The sequence below is a fragment of the Diachasmimorpha longicaudata genome, chromosome 1 (genome assembly GCF_034640455.1).
Source record: "Diachasmimorpha longicaudata isolate KC_UGA_2023 chromosome 1, iyDiaLong2, whole genome shotgun sequence".
NCBI lineage: Eukaryota > Metazoa > Arthropoda > Insecta > Hymenoptera > Braconidae > Diachasmimorpha > Diachasmimorpha longicaudata.
In genome coordinates this window covers 12,843,485-12,859,526 of record NC_087225.1, presented here as the reverse complement: position 1 = coordinate 12,859,526, position 16,042 = coordinate 12,843,485, and the positions used below count along the sequence as shown (strand labels likewise).

Here is a 16,042-nt window from a genome sequence, read left to right as displayed (position 1 = left end):
CACCTGCTCCAACTTTCTTGCCGTCTCGGTAAACTCCACAGCCAGTTAATTACTCCAACCGCGATTAAATAGCCACAGAGCAGGGGACAACCTCGTTAGCCCAGCACTCCGGCACAGGTCGGAAGCCCTTTCATATTTTTACTGACGCAATATTTAATTTTTATTCCTGATATCGACACCAAAACATTCCACTTTTGCTGGTCAATTACGATTTTAAATCGCTTTCGTAACGGACTCTATACGATACTCCCCCTTATTTACGATTATAGTTCATCGATTTGGAGGGGAAATGAAATTGATTTCATATCGCAAGGAAGTTGTTCTATTATTCATCCATAAATTGAATTCAGATTCATGACGTTGAAATTTTAGGTGAAATTATTGATTTTTTCTTTCAAGAAAAAATTTTAACAGTGAAAGTTGTTCAGATCGTTTTTGACCAGTGAGGGGCTTTGACGGGGATTCCGCTAATTAGAAAGAAATTTTTGTAATTTGATAAATGTTGTAATTTCTGGTTGTGAATGGTCCCTCAAAAAATCATAAACGAAATTTATACGAAAGAATGCGCTGAGAAAAAAATAATTTTTGGAATAATGACTGGTAATAACACACCGAGAAAAAACTAATTCTGTCAATTAAATTTATGTCAGATAAACCAATGTACGTAATTTTAATACTATATATAGTGAAGTTCACTGTAACTTCTGGTTCGAAACAAATTTGATGTACGGAAGTTGAAGGTATTGAGGGGGAAGGTTTTAGGAGGTTATCAGGTACCTGAAAGGATTAATGCTTCGACGAAATTTTGTCATAAGAGCTTATTTATTTCTTACATGTATCCTTGAACAGAATTAACATGTTTCACAAAAAATAATATATAACAGAACAGAATCAGAAGAGCCAATGAAGTTCATTGGTTAATTTTTTTAAAGACAACTAATAAGTGTAGAGTTGCGATTACAAATTAACATTTTGAAAGCAGTGAGAAGAATTGGTGTAAGTTAGTGCTTTTTAAAGAAAAATAATTGGGAAGTTCATCGACAAAATTTATCACCTCAAATGTCGGCCTCGTTTTACTTCCTCTTTCGTCAAATGATGGTATTAGAAGGTGACATTCGGCATCTGACGCTATAAACTAACAAATAGCGAATTTATTCGTTGAGATAACAATTGATAACAGGTATAAAAATTTGCAGAAATTTCTATCAAATCACAGACATAAATTTTAACGATTTAAAATTTTTCCAAAATTCATAATGGTTGATGAAATTTTGAATGTTGATTAGAATTTTGTTGACCGTAAAATTGTCATTCCAGAAATTCAATTTCAATTTTTCTCATTTCAAGAACAAGTGTCATATTAATGTTAGAAGTAAATTAAATTTCTTTAAATGCAATTTCCGTTGAGAGAATATAGATAATGTTTAGGGTTTTTTTGGGGTGGAGCATCTTTAAAATAGTGAAAGCTTTGCGTACCTTGTCGATGACAATTTGAAATTCCTATCAATTTTAACGCCCTTTTCCACCTTTGCCACAATCTTTTCCACCTTTTCCACCTTTACCTCCTTTACCACCTTTGCCGCCAGGTTGGGGAAGCATTTCAGCTACATCTAAAAATCAATCGCATTAGCGCCTTTGATAATTGACAATCTGAATAAAATTCAATTGCAATATTTACGGAAGCAACCCAGCACAACTAGGATTAGCATGACGAATGCCGAAAACTTCATCGCGATTTCTATGATTTTCTGAAGAGACCAATAGACACTGAGGGTTTGACACTGTACTACTGTAAACCTGACGCCTGTCTACCCCTTATATATCTCTCTATTCCATTAGAAACGTAGTTTGCTGGGGTTCCCAGGAGTGGGAACGAAACGATTTTCCGAAATTGATGAACGTAGGGGGAACAAATATTTTCTTTTCTTTTCATTGAATGGAAATTTTCCCTTCGAAAAAAATTTTTATTCAACAGCTCGAGAGTCCTAACATCTCCATCTTAAATTCAAAGAATACTCTCTCTTCAGGAATAGTTGATCCTTGAATCTGTTACCATTTGCTTGATTTCAAAGTGTCTTTTCATTTTATCAGTAAATAAAAAATGGGAGTAAATTTCTTGAAAATAAGAGGCGAGTTTCTCTTCCCTTTGTAAAAAAGGGAAATAAGATTTCAGTTGATAAAATGTTTACCTTAGAAATAGAAAAATTTTTTACATTATAAATCTTGAACAGAATTGACATTCATGGAGAAAGATGATCAGTAAAAATTACGGAACTCACAGGTCGCTCACTGATTACGGAATTCAATTAGAAAATTTGTGCAAAAGATGAATCATTTTTCTGGTATATTTCTCCACGTGTTCATTTCTCTGTGCGCGTGACAATTTTAGAGTTGTTGACTTAGTGTTCAAATTTTAAAGCAGTAAAACTTGAATAATCTAAACTGCAAGTGTTCTGGTTTTAAAACGAGTTATCACCAGAACGCGAATACCTGACAGATCATGAATCATAGATTGCTAAAAACGTAAAATTTCACGTTGACGTAAATTCCTGCGCAGTAAAAATTGAGTCATCCAGAAAATACAATGTTTTATTTTCATTTTTAACACCACAGCTTAACTTATCGCATACCAAGAGTATATGCAGAATATAATATAAAGGAGTAACTAAAAAAAATACTTTGACATTTTTTTTTTCGCCATCAAATATTTCCAATAACTGCGAAAGTTTGAAGAAATTTTATCGAATTTTCTCTCACTTATAAATTACGAAACTTCATCGTTTTTAATGCACCCCAGTTCATCCCCGCAGCGGGAGTGACAAAACGTTAGAATCACTGGTAATGGATTATTTAAATGAAAATACCTTCTAATCTTCACAAATTCCAGCCAGGAAAATTAGAAATTAAATAGAAAAAAACCTGAAAATTTCATCGCCATTTCTGAATAGATTGGCGCTCGAATACTGAGCACCTGACTCCCATCCTTCTGCAACGCGTGTTATATACAACACCTTTTATCACCTCATTACACTAAAAACGTTGTTTGCCGTTATAGCGAGGACAGAGAAAAAATAATAACTTATAAATCTCGTGTGGACTTCCGGGGACACCAACACGAGGTGATTTTCTGCATGATCCTCCGACTTTGCGCTTTCGTTCCGCTTCTTAGCCGTTTGTAATTGATGATTTTTTTTTCGAAGAAAATTTCTTTAATCAGGGTTCATTACATGTAACAGGTTGATTACAATTAGTTACGGTTTATTTTCCTTACATATTCGCCTTAGGTTTGTGTACAAAAGCAAAAAATTTCCTTTACTATTTTTCTTATCACATTATTTATCAACTTGAAAATTATATGGGGTTGAACCCTATTATCTATAAAGTTCTCATATTATTTTCAATACATGGTCTTCTGCCAAATTATTTAAGTCGATATAATCGTGACGGTGCGAATTTAAATAAATATAAACAAAGATTGTTATGTTGAGGTGATTAAATAAATTAACAACAATGTAATTGCAGACATAAAATGAAAATTCCTCTGCAGTTCAGACGATCGGGTAAAACATCTGAAGTTTTAAATTGAAACAAATTTCAAGTTATTCCGATGATTTTTATAGTTTGAAAAATTTCTTTATAAGGCTCGTGACGTTCAGACATTGGTTTTTGTTGTGCACCTGCTTGTGAGACTGACGACCTATGATTGGCACTATTTTTAATATCGTTTTGTCTAGGTGATACTCGAGTATTTTACGTTCCCACTCCCTTAACGATTTCATGCAACTCGCCACTTTGGGTTTCGTGCGTTTTTTGAGGAGAAATCCGCTTGATTGGATGTGCTGTCGATCAGACATGGGCAAAGTCCAGGTAGCTCGAACTAACCTCATAAACTTGCATTAGGAACCCCATAAAGGTTTATGGCCCTTCCAATTATAGGGGTCTTACTACGATCATGGTGGGGGTAGCAGTGGGGCCCGCAGAGTTGCTGTAGGGGCCGTTTCGTGAGGAGCGCCTCAAGTGGTGAATGTGTGAGACAAGAGTCGGCCCAAAAATTCCATCAAAATTATTTTAATTTTAAAATGTCGTTCCATACCCTCCGAAAATTGCCCACTCTTCAATAGCAAGAAAAAAATATGAGAATTTCATGGGTAAGAGTGATAAATTGTCAAGATTTTTTACTTGAAATTTCAGGAGTAATTTTCTAACCGTGTGCTTCACCAGGTAATGCCTGTCGTTTCTCGGGCAGCATCACTAACGACAGCGAAGTAATTTAGATCGATCACATGTTTTCGAACACTGATCAGTTCGTCCCACGTCTCCTAATGATTTTTCTTTCCCAATTCTTCTCCTTCAAGAGGCACGTTCTCGACGTATCGTGAGTAAGATTCATGTGTGAACGCAGCATCGTACACGAATACGATTACCATGTGCAATCAGCGAACGACGACACGTTTACACATGAATCTTGTTCACCTTCTGCCAAGAATAATGCCCCGAAAACTGTTCCGTTGATGCCCAAGTTCTTTCCAACAAAAAATGAATGACGAAATAATCCATCGATTTTTTATCTTCTATTTCAAAGTAGAGGCACTCAATGATGATTTATATAATTAACAAAAAAAATATTAATTCCGGTTTCGTGTAACAGTCATGGTGCGGCCATTAGTTAATACTCTTCACGAAATAAAAAGCCAACGGATCTTCCTATCCTTGAGTGAAGAATAGTTTCTAAAATCTGTTTTCCCTCACACTTGGCTCATCCCAGGGAGAAAAAAAAATTCAGTCTGGATTTGCGTGAACGTCGCGAAGGGAAACGTCTCTCCTCGAGTTTACGGTACTTTTTATGCATTCATAACGTTATATAGCCGACGGGGTAAAAAAAGCGATAGTCTCACAACCCTGAAAAAAAAAAGCTGGTGGTAACATGGAAAAAAAATAGTGAATGGCGGTAGGTGGGGGAGGTAGAAGTTGGGAAAGCAGAAACCACTCTGAAGACTACAGTTACGCTTTCGTTTAGGAGCTTTTCCAGAGCACTGTGCCTTGCTACCTTTTTCCCTTCCCTCTCTGACTTATTTTTACCTCTTAAACGCTTACGGGGAAGAGGTGATTCTAAACCGCTCTCCCCCCCTTCTTTTCTCTCCCTAGGCCATCAGCAAAATGTGCCATCTCATCGTCGTCGATTACTCGGGATAATTCAAGTTAAAAGGAGGCTATTATCTTGAGAAAGATAATGTTAATTTTTATTGTCTTGAAGAAAAAAAAAGTTGAAAAATTTGTAGAAAATGTTTGAGAATATGGTGAGATATTAATGCTCCCGTAGAAGCAAAAAACTACGAAATACGAGATGATTTTTCCAGAAATTTTTTATTGATCTATCAATTACATTAATCTTATCGCCGAGAAATATTTTTTTTCTTGGTGTCATCTTGTCTTCCTTCCGATCCCTCTGAATTCTTCAACCGAACTTCCCTCATTTCACCTCTTGTCTCATCCATAACAGTAATCTTGACTAATCTCCAAAAGTACAAGAGATTACGTGTAAACTTGACTCAAAAGTTTATCCCGACGTTTGATCTCATCGCCGGGATAATCGGTAACCCATGGAAAAGATAATATTATCTGGTAAACTGTAACAGCCATGACTTCTCATGGCCCCCATCATTCCCCCTCTGATTCCTCACTGGGAGGCTCAAGCCCCTCCTCATCTCCCTCCTCCTGTCCCTTCCCCACGGGCTTGATGCTAATTTCTTGATTATCAGGTCTTCTCATCGTCCGCTTTTCGTTTCCCCGTGAGGCCGTTCTAACCCAAACCATTTCAACCGGTGTGATCCGTACCATCGTCTACAGGGAGGGAAGGCCGGGGGGGGGGGCTCAGCCCCCCTCTCAACCCGAAAACTCACAGGGAATATAACCCCAGTTAGAACAGACACTGAGAAGGGAATACTAGCGCGAAAATGTCCCGACATCTGCTACCACTGGTGTGTGCGCCTGGAAATTATTAATCCTGTCAGAAATAGTAAATCATATCTCGGCGTTGACGGTAGCGAGTTCAAAGGAGGTGCGGGGAACTTTGCGCTTTTGGTAGATGATGAAAAAAAGAGGGGGAACAGGGAGGTGGGTAGAGGGGCTGCTGTCCACGAGATCTTGATTTAGAGTCTTTACATTCCAGCCCTTCTGCTCTAACCGACTAGATGGATTTATTGTTGTTGAAAGAGTTTGAGAGGAACGGAGTCATGTCTTTGCCCTCTGTTTTTAGGATTTTTTTTGCGACGGGCTTATGGTTTTTTTATTGAAGGGATTAACGGGAATTTTACGAGGGTTGGGTGGAGGTATTTGTTGGAAATATTTTAGGAGGTTTTTTTTTTAATCGGAGGAGAAATAATTAAATTAGGTGGGATGTCATTGCGGGGAGCAGCTGTGGGAATTAATGATGCGAGGTTTTTTTTTTATTTTTATGATAAATATTTGGCTTCCTGCAGATTTTGTTTTTTCGATAACAGCAAACAAGTTCAAATAATTGTCGTCAATAAACGTGGTTAATTTTAATTGACTCGCGTGTGAGTTCTTCAGAATAACGTGAAGCCATGATTATGAATGTTTACGACAGTCTAAAATACAAACAAAAACGTTATTAATACCTCGGAATTTTCTCATGTTGTACGATGATAATAACGCAGAAAATAACCCTTTAATCCACCACCTCTAAACCCACGGAAATGTCTTCGTTAATTAATCGCAACTGAGAGGAGCAGCACTGACCTCATCTCCCACTCGGTTGTAATGGAATTTCTGAACGGATAGGGGATGCTGGAGGAGGATATTAAAAATTGGGAGGAGCGGGAATTGTACAACATCAGCATGTATGTACTTCCCTGCATACCAGAAGTACAACAAGGAACGAAAAAAAGCTGTATTTTACGCCGGGGTTGTGGAAAAATTTATTGGGAAAATATTTTTAGGGAGACGGGTGGAGAGAGAGAGAGAGAGAGATGGAGAATTCCAGTGATCGGTGGAGATAGAACAGGTATATATATACTCCGCATATTCCGAATGGCTCCCCAGGTGATAATTTCGGGAGGGGGGGACTACTGTTTGGGAGGCGCGGCGAAATTTGCGGGCTTAACCTCTGGTCGAGTCGTCTGAATATTAATTACAATTTCAGGTGATTAATTGTACATGTGTTTGGATAAGTACGTGAAATTCAACACTGATTGGAGATAATGCGTTCTTTTGTATTCTATAAATTGTGAAAAATGAGGGAGACATTTATTTGCGTTGCAGGAAAATTTATAGCTCTTTTTTTTGTACTTTTGCAGGCCATTTTTCATCAATTACGGAATGAATTCAATTTTTTTCTTCATTAGAGGGGCCTAACTAGAATGTGTGATTTATTCACGTCAACTTGAATTATAGGGAAATTTATCACGATTGTTTTTAGGTTATTTTTTAATCAGTTTCATGTATTCATTCAGTCTCAGACTGAGACAAAAGAACGATCGAACGTCGGCCAACATCGACCCCGAGGCGACCGATAATCGTCGACGATTTTCGGCTGATGATCTGCCCGATTTTGGGGCGTTACCCCGGCTCACTGAAGGCCGCCGGTGTCGGCTCCATTTCTGCATGCATTATCAGCCCAACATAATTTTGAATATATTATGCTATTGTTAAGACCTTTAAAAAATACGGGGATGAGACCGTGACTTTTGATAAGCATTCATCTGCATAAGTTCTCACACCATTAAGTTTATGTTGACACCTTATTTTATTCATGATAGTAAACAGACTAATGATCACTGTTACTCGGTCTTAATTATTGATTGATTATTGATGCTTTTGAATTATACTCGCACTTGGATATTTTTAATGTCATTATTCTAATTCATTTTCTAATATTTACTTATTGACCACAAGATTAATTAGACTTATTGGTCGCATAAACAACTTTGTCCTGTCCGTAGACAAAGTAGAAAGACTGAGAATAGTTCTTAAAAATTAAACTCATTCGTAAAAAGTCAGTGTAATACTGTGGCTAGCACTAAAAGCTTGAATAAGACTTTGAATAAGTGTCTGAGAACTCTGTGGTCATGTCAATTTGTTGAACATTAGAAATTGGCGGGAAAAACCAGCAATCATCGTCGAATGAACAACGTCAACTTCAATAAACAGATGATTTACGAATGAGGATCATAATAGCGATACGAATACATTCCCAATAATAAATTTGTAAAAGCCACAATATATTTTTATATGTGACAGCCGCAATACTTTTACAACTACAAATAGGAACCTTGATAAATGATTGTGAGAACATATGCAGATTCGTTTCCGCCGGTGATGAAGCCCATAAATAAAAAATTCGCCGATTCCCTTGACATATTGTCACCAGCGACGGAGTTATTACCTATCAAAATTCAGCGATGTGTTTTCCCTTGTCAGTTCTCACCCCTTCCCACTCGACACCTTTGAATATTTCGCACTGCAATTTTTTTTTTTAACAAAATTTCCTCTCTCCCCCAGACAATTTTTAGAGCAACTTGTTCATCCACATTTTTTTCTGCACTAGAAATTCATTCGACTATGTGACATTAAATACTTTAATTCGAGTGATTGAAAGCATCAGGGGAATGTAATTTATTCAATGAGACAATTTATCTGTTTACAATTCTTTTCCATCGCGACCACAACGTTATTGGTTCATTAAAAAACTGACAAATATCTTGAGCTCTTGTTATATCGTGGCCATTGTTACCCCCTGGCAGACATTAGCAAAATTACCTAAATTCGCATTTGCTCGAATTCTAACCCATAACCATGGGATTACTAACCTGCTAAGTCCTCCACCCAATTCCCCTTAGAATCCCGTACAGTTCCAACATCGTCAGTTAATTGATAGTAATGCGTCTGGCTTTGGGATAATCCTCCGTTCTCCATCATCCTCCCAACAATTCTCCAATGGTTTTCTCATCGACGTTGTACAACGGCTCCCTCCCCCTCCCACCACCTCTATTTCCCTCTGTACATTTTATTTTAAACTCCACAACAGCGTTCAAACCCTCTCCCAAGGCCATAATTCACGTGGAACGCCATACGGCGACACTCTCGCATCGCGCTTCTGCTACCAGGCCTACACGAGCCCCCAGTGTGCCCCGTTTCGCATTAATTCAACTGCGATTGCAGGGGAAAAAAAGAGAGAGAGAGAGAGTGAGAGAGAGATAGTGAATAAACTGAAAAAAAATGTTGAACGAGCGCCCTACGGCCACCACTTTGCATTCTTTATTTATTTATTTCTCTCTTTTTCTCACAAGCACTGGACTTGCCCGTGAGTGTTTTCATCCGTCCACGAATACTCGCTGTTTTGATGACCAACCAGTTCTGTTTTAGTGAAAACAGATGAGGCGAAAGTCTCATAGAGATTTTTCGCGTGGGATCCGGGGGAACTGCTCCACGAAGAGGAAAAACTACTGAAAGTCCCCTCGAAGTTCAGGCATTTTGTCATTTTAAGACTTTGGAAAATTTGGGGAACCAAATTACTTGACACTTATACGAAATTGGCGAATTAAAAGATTTGAAATTTAGACGAATTTTGATTTCACTCAGACGTTCTTCTTCACAAAAAATCTGTGCAGTTTAGACATTAGTTTTTGCTGTGTTTTACTTGCGCTCGAAAACAATTTCAAGTTGTAAAATTTGCCGCAATTTTCTAGGTAATTTTCACTCAACTTTCCGCTGGGTGCATTATTGATTTCTTTCACAAAAACATTGGAAAATGATTGCAGCGAGAGGAAACGAAAAAAAACAGTCAACACAACTTTTATATAAAAAAGGTTTATTGTGCAGAGAACGATTGGCGTCATTGGTTGGAGGTCCAATACAATTTTGAAGGAATTTGCAGAAAAATGAGCAAAAAATTCCAACACTCACCGTTTTCTGTCATTTTATTACTTCCGATTCTCGTGCAATTATCCCAGAATGCAGTGGATTCAGTGGAAAGTGTCGGGACAGCTATTTTCTAGACAATAAAATTCTCGGCAAAAAGAGAACTAATTCACACCTTGGCACATTCCAGTCGAACTCCTCCCTTTAGAATATATATTGTTAAAATAATATGTTGAGGAAAAATTGAACTCATTTTCCCTCCCAACTTCCCTTTTTTTTCTCCATCTCTATACTTTTATACTCGTTATTTCTTTTGCTCAACCGAACCGAGACACGAAACAAATTGGAAATGGCTCGGGACACGATGATCCAAGGTGCCTTTCTTATTCACGGTGTGATCGTCTTCCTCGTCTTTTTCTTCTTCATTTACGTTCGACATCCGCCATTGGACCACCGTGGCAGGGGCGGCGTAATTCGGCACGGACGACGTATAAGTGAGTGAGTGAGAGAGATGAAGGTGACTGGTGAACCATAAAATCCGCGAATCCGCGGGAAGAGTCAGCATCATGTTTGAAAGAAAAAGAAGTGGTCGAGATGAACGAAAATTGTGCGGAATTTCACCGGTTTCGTTGGAACTGCCCCATCGTGACCATTAGAATTCGTGTGGCTCGAGCCGGATGCTCCTGTAATTTGTCCTTTCACCCGAGTGGCCCCTCCGGGTCGAACCCTTGAAATCCCCGTCAATTTAGAAATTCAGAAAGGGCGGTCGCCGCCTCCTTCGGCTGAATAAATATCACTCTTCGGCGCTTTTTCATTATTTTATTGGAGATTTTTTTTACTGCGAACAGAACAATATTTGCATAAACATTGGAGCGGATTATTATCTTGATTGAGCTGATTTAATTAACAATTTACTTTTATTTTATTGCGGATAATGAAGTGAAAGAATTGGTTCGTTAGAAGGTGACTCAGTACAGAAGCAATAAAAATCTTCCAAAAAAATTTTTCATTTCAATAACTAGGGCACCCATCCCCAAAAAATGCAATGCCTAACTAATCACAATGATAAATTAAATTGTCTGTCACAAGTGATGTTTATAACACAACAAAAATTGTAGGGAATTCTTTTTCCCACAGTGAAGGCCTATGATGACTTCCGGCTAGAACCACTCCCATTCAAAGAAATCCCCAAATACCAAGTCAAAAAACTGAATTTCTACACCTCACTCTCCACCAAAATATCTCTCTCATGTCCCACCCGTAATCGCACCTACATTACTCGACCGACAGTTTTACGTAATAGAGGGTGTAGTCGAAAAGTAGTACCCCAGGCTATTTCCCTCTCTCTAAAAAACTCCTTCATCAAATCACCCATAGCCCCCCCGTTCACCTTCTCCCAAATTACAGTCCGCGTTCCTCACTACTTGGAAGCAGCCTCCGCGGTTTCTCTCATTCCCTGGAGCACAAAACACCAGTGAAAAATAACAAAGATCAAAAAAGCGACGAAAACCTTTCGACAGACAAACGCAATTCTTTTGTTCTGCTCTGGTCTCGTCTGTTCCATTTGGTGGTCCCTCCTCTCTCTCTCTCTCCCCTTACCCCACCCCTCCGCTACTTCACCATCACTTTTCGATTTCAACAAATTGGCTAACCTCGCGTGCTGTTAATTGCATCTTTACGATATCATCCTAGGAAGTAACTAAAACCGACCGAGTGAATCACTCCTTCAATAAACTCAACTCAAGTTGATGATCATGAGGTGGAATTTACCCATAAGATATATGTACCACATGCACCACGAGTATACACCTCGTTATTCAATTTGTCCCGGCATACTAAACATAGTTGGGTGCAAAAGAGAGAATAAACTATCGTTTCATTTCCACGATAATTACGACCACAGGGCAAACATGGAGACCATAGGAGATGTTAACCAAGGAAGGTTGACATGATCGACATGTGCGCGTCGATCTTTATCCTTCCTTGTTTTCCCTCTTTTCCCCCCCATTCGTCCCCCTCACCGGATATATTTTTCCAACTACCTCACAGCAACCCCATCGTACACAAAATCTTTTTACATCCATAACATACAAAGTGTACGTATATACTTACACAAACGATGGTCAGAGACACGTCTTGGCTATGCTTCAAGCCCAGCGGTGTGGTATGAGAAGAAGCGGATAATTGAGCCTCGCGGGATTCCTGCGGTCCAGCCAGTGTTGGAATCTAATCGGTATATGTACCTGCACAACATCTCGATGGTCAAGCCAACGTAAGAAGGTGGAGCAAGCAAAATCCCATGGACTAGTACCACACCGAGAGGGTTTTATAACCGACATTCTACTGGATTGGCCTTCGCGACCAGTTTCAACAACGGATGTATAAAATTTCATAATCCAACGTATCAACCACCCCCGTAGTCTCCCTCCTCTCACCCCCACTTTTCTGCGAGTTGAGTTAATTCAGTACGTGGGTGGGTGGGTTGGAGATTGAAATAGGGAGAAAATTGCTTGGTTGGTGGTAACGTAGTTCATTCGGCTTTCAACTGGTATTGTTACATATCGAATGGATATTCATTTGCAAGGAACGAATCACTTTGCTGAAGCGAATGCTTGCCTTCAATGAGGTAGCCAGTGAGAGAAATAAAAATATTGATTGCATTCAGAGACTCTACCTGACCTGACTGGGATTGATTCAAGCTGATTCTGAATTGATAGGTGTTTTCCTAAGAGGTTTGTGATAACGGTTTATGCCTCTGCCTGAACCACTCTTGTCAACCACCATTGACCTGATTTCATCCTGATTCTTAAGCAAAGGGACATCCAATTCATTACTCCATGAAATAGTAATTTCTGCTTCTAAGGACAAGTGTGATTGAGTCAAGAATCTCATGTAGACCGTCTGACGAATATATTGAGACTATCAATGAGAGGAATGGAATGATTGAGATTCCTAAAAGTTAAAAATATTTCTGTCAGCAATACTTCCTGATGCATTCCTGCAGGCTTCTTCTTGTCAAAGACATATTTGTCAACCTGTCAACCCATTGCCTCTCGATTTATCTTCCTTGATGTACTTATTGAAGAGTCTCATGACGAGTATTCCTCTCTTCTGTACTCATGACAAATACCTCTCTTCGCCGAGATGAGGGAGATAATTGGTTTGTTGGTGATAACGTTGGCACATTTGTCGGCGAATATCGGCATATATTGGACGAAGATGTATTCGTAGAAAATGACTCGCTGGACTGAGTGGATTATGTAAAGAAGATACTCTTGGCAGGAATACATTTAATTGGGTTAAGAATCTCACGCAGATTATCTTGCGGATATATCCAGCAGCAGTGAATTATGAAGAAAGTGTAATAATTCAACTTCCATGCAGTTCAGAAGCATAACTTGAAGTGAAGTTTCCATATAAATTTCTTTAAGCTTCTCCCCCTCGGAGATATTTGTCAACTAGTCCGGCAATCCTTTTCCAATTTATCTCCCATCATAACTTCGCAGTGATGTATTCATTAAATAACCTGCTGAAGAACGATGGAGGCACCGTTGTATAACCAGATTCATTCTGGCAATAACTCTTCTCATCTATTAAAAATCTACCTGCATCGGCCATTCATGGGACTGGAAGTCACAACAATCAGAACATAAAATAACAGTAGATCAAAAACTGATGCTCATCGCCTTATCAATAGCTACCAATCACTAATACCGATAGAACTACCGCTTCTCCGATGAAGAATGTCCATTAATATGTGCCGAAAGCCCTTCAGAGATTGGATCATTGTGTCATCATAACTTGAAACAGCTACATCATCACCTCCACTGAATTAAATAATTCTTGAAATTCATCATCATTTAATTACTCACCTGCCATAGTGCGATCTAAAAAAAACTTTCCCCCCACCCCTCCTGCCCTCCTATAAACACCTCTCACACATGTTACATTCCTGCGGTCACCCAGAGAAAACCGTCACCCACCGATTGTCTACTCCTCTCAATGATTTACATCGTGTCCCATAAATCTCCAATGACTCCAGTACACAACCAGCAGTCTTCCCATACATCGCTGAAAACCACGACTAGAGATCTTCCTACCTTTACAACTTAACATTTTGATGCAACCCAAGCACAAGTCAACGACGCGCAGTCATGGACGCTTCAAAGATGGCGTCCGAGATCACCATCGTAAAAACGTAATTACCCATCCTCCTTCTTGAAGAGAGAAGAGTCGCCAGGTACCAAAACACGCTTGTGCATTCCACAATGTGTTTGGCCTTGTCTCATCACGAATGCAGAAAAGAGATGAAAGGAGACAACGTTTGGTGATATCCTAAAACAAAAAGATGAGGAGTTTTGAAGGTGAAATAATAATAAAAAAAAAGGACGAAGAAAATAATGGATGAACATGCGTACAATATTTGTGTTCTCAATTCGATAGCTAATACTGAAGAGTGAATTCAGTATCATCTCCAGTGGAGTCTTCACCACCTGGAGTGCTGGATAATGAACGTCGTTTTACGGATGTAAGCTTCAAGTACCTATATTCCAGGATTATGTCCCAGAATTCATTGGAGAAGGGATTCGCTGGGTGGATATGTCTGGAAGGAAGTGTACAACACCGGATCTTTGTGCCCATGTTTATTGGACGAGATAGGTAAACCGGATCGTGGCCACTGACTTGAGGAATGAGAGAGAGCTGGAGTGAGGAGTGAGGGAGAGAGGACGAGGTACATAATACGTATCTGTCCAGGGATTTTTGCTTATTTTAATGGAAGCAGCAACCGAGTACTTTGTAGTTGATTATTTTTAAATTATGGTTTGCGGCAATAAGAGGAGTTTATTCAGCCGTGAATATTTAATCAATAAGCGGTGATTTTTTAGTCCTGGGAGGGCTGCTGTCAAACTGTTCTTACACCCGGACATGTCCTCGTTTTTTTTCATCGATGTGTCATAATTAACAAGTGCTGGCCTGATGACGTGATTACGGACAGTCGAGAGATATGCTAATGGACGTATTTATTATTGGTAGATCTGGTTCAAGTTAAAATTGGAAAAAGGAGAAATTGTTGTTGTTACATGGTGAATCGATATACTGCCCAAGTCCCGATACAAATGTCGTATTGAATTTATTGAGCTTCACCCCGGGTTCCACTCGGATGAGCTTTCGTTACATGTTCCCTGTTGACAACTCTTTATCACCTAGCTTTCATTTTCTCCTTAATTAATTCCAAGATGATACAGAAATTGACTGCACCATCGGCATATGAATTTTCTTTTGAATTGCCATTTAGATATGGAGTATTGCGTATTACGTATCGATTCCAAATTAAAAGTAGCCGTTGTAATATGATGGGCGAGGAGAAACTCAGATCAGGGTACAATAACGGACCAATCAGTGAAAACTGGTTTTGATCAGTTTCGGATCAGAAATATTTATCGAGATTTGACAGGTCTGAATTTAATCGGAATTCAATCTGGTATATTGGATCTGTATGTTCTATCCGGATTCGATTGAATTCCGTTTCAAAAGAGTAATCAAAATTTTTTTATCGTTTTGCTGGTTCAGATATCGGCTAATTGAGACGAATTTCCGTTCGGACCACAATATTTTGTCCTGCAGGGCTTATAGACATGTTATATTCGACGGATTAAGCCTTAGTACTTCATATTTAGCCTGGGCAGCAGTTGATTATATCCTCCGTGTTGACAACTATTCATTACCCAGCATTCATTTTCTCCTTAATTGATTTCAAGATGAGACTGAAATTGTATCTGCGATTAGTGCATAAATTCCTTTACAAATTGAGGAAATAAACCAGGTTTGTGAATATGCGTGGGACAGCTGAATACAAAGTATGGAAGACATTTGGGAAAAACATACAGAGCAGGCTCATCCTGGCTCAAAAAATTCACGTTAGCATTTAAACATGCCGCATTACGTGTCCCGTCGAAATTCACAGAGGGCTGTTGTTGTGTGATATCACAATATTTTGTCCGAGAGTTCTCATAGGAATGTCATCTCCAACTCATTAAGTCTCACAACTGGACATTCCGTTGCAAAGAGCGTCGATTATACGCTTCCCATTGACAACTATTTATTCCTGAGTTGTCGTGTATTTTGTAGTTTCTTCAAAATGACACTGGAATCGAATATGCGA

The 16,042-nt window shown here is 39.0% G+C and overlaps 1 protein-coding gene and 1 long non-coding RNA gene across 13 annotated transcripts in view; one reads left to right on the top strand and one right to left on the bottom strand.

Moving 5' to 3' along the window:
- The window catches only part of LOC135168056 (protein espinas-like), a 97,957-nt gene that overhangs the window by 64,487 nt on the left and 17,428 nt on the right, over positions 1 to 16,042 (top strand). The window lies entirely within an intron of this gene.
- Positions 804 to 2,294, bottom strand: LOC135160008 (uncharacterized). Of its 8 annotated transcripts, none has more exons than XR_010298487.1 (4): positions 2,280 to 2,294; positions 1,679 to 2,189; positions 1,477 to 1,610; positions 804 to 1,135 (listed from the first exon to the last, which is right to left on the bottom strand). It is a non-coding gene; the product is annotated as an uncharacterized LOC135160008 (long non-coding RNA). The 8 variants fall into 8 exon arrangements; XR_010298490.1 differs by having other exon boundaries at positions 1,679 to 2,075; XR_010298493.1 differs by having other exon boundaries at positions 1,679 to 2,046.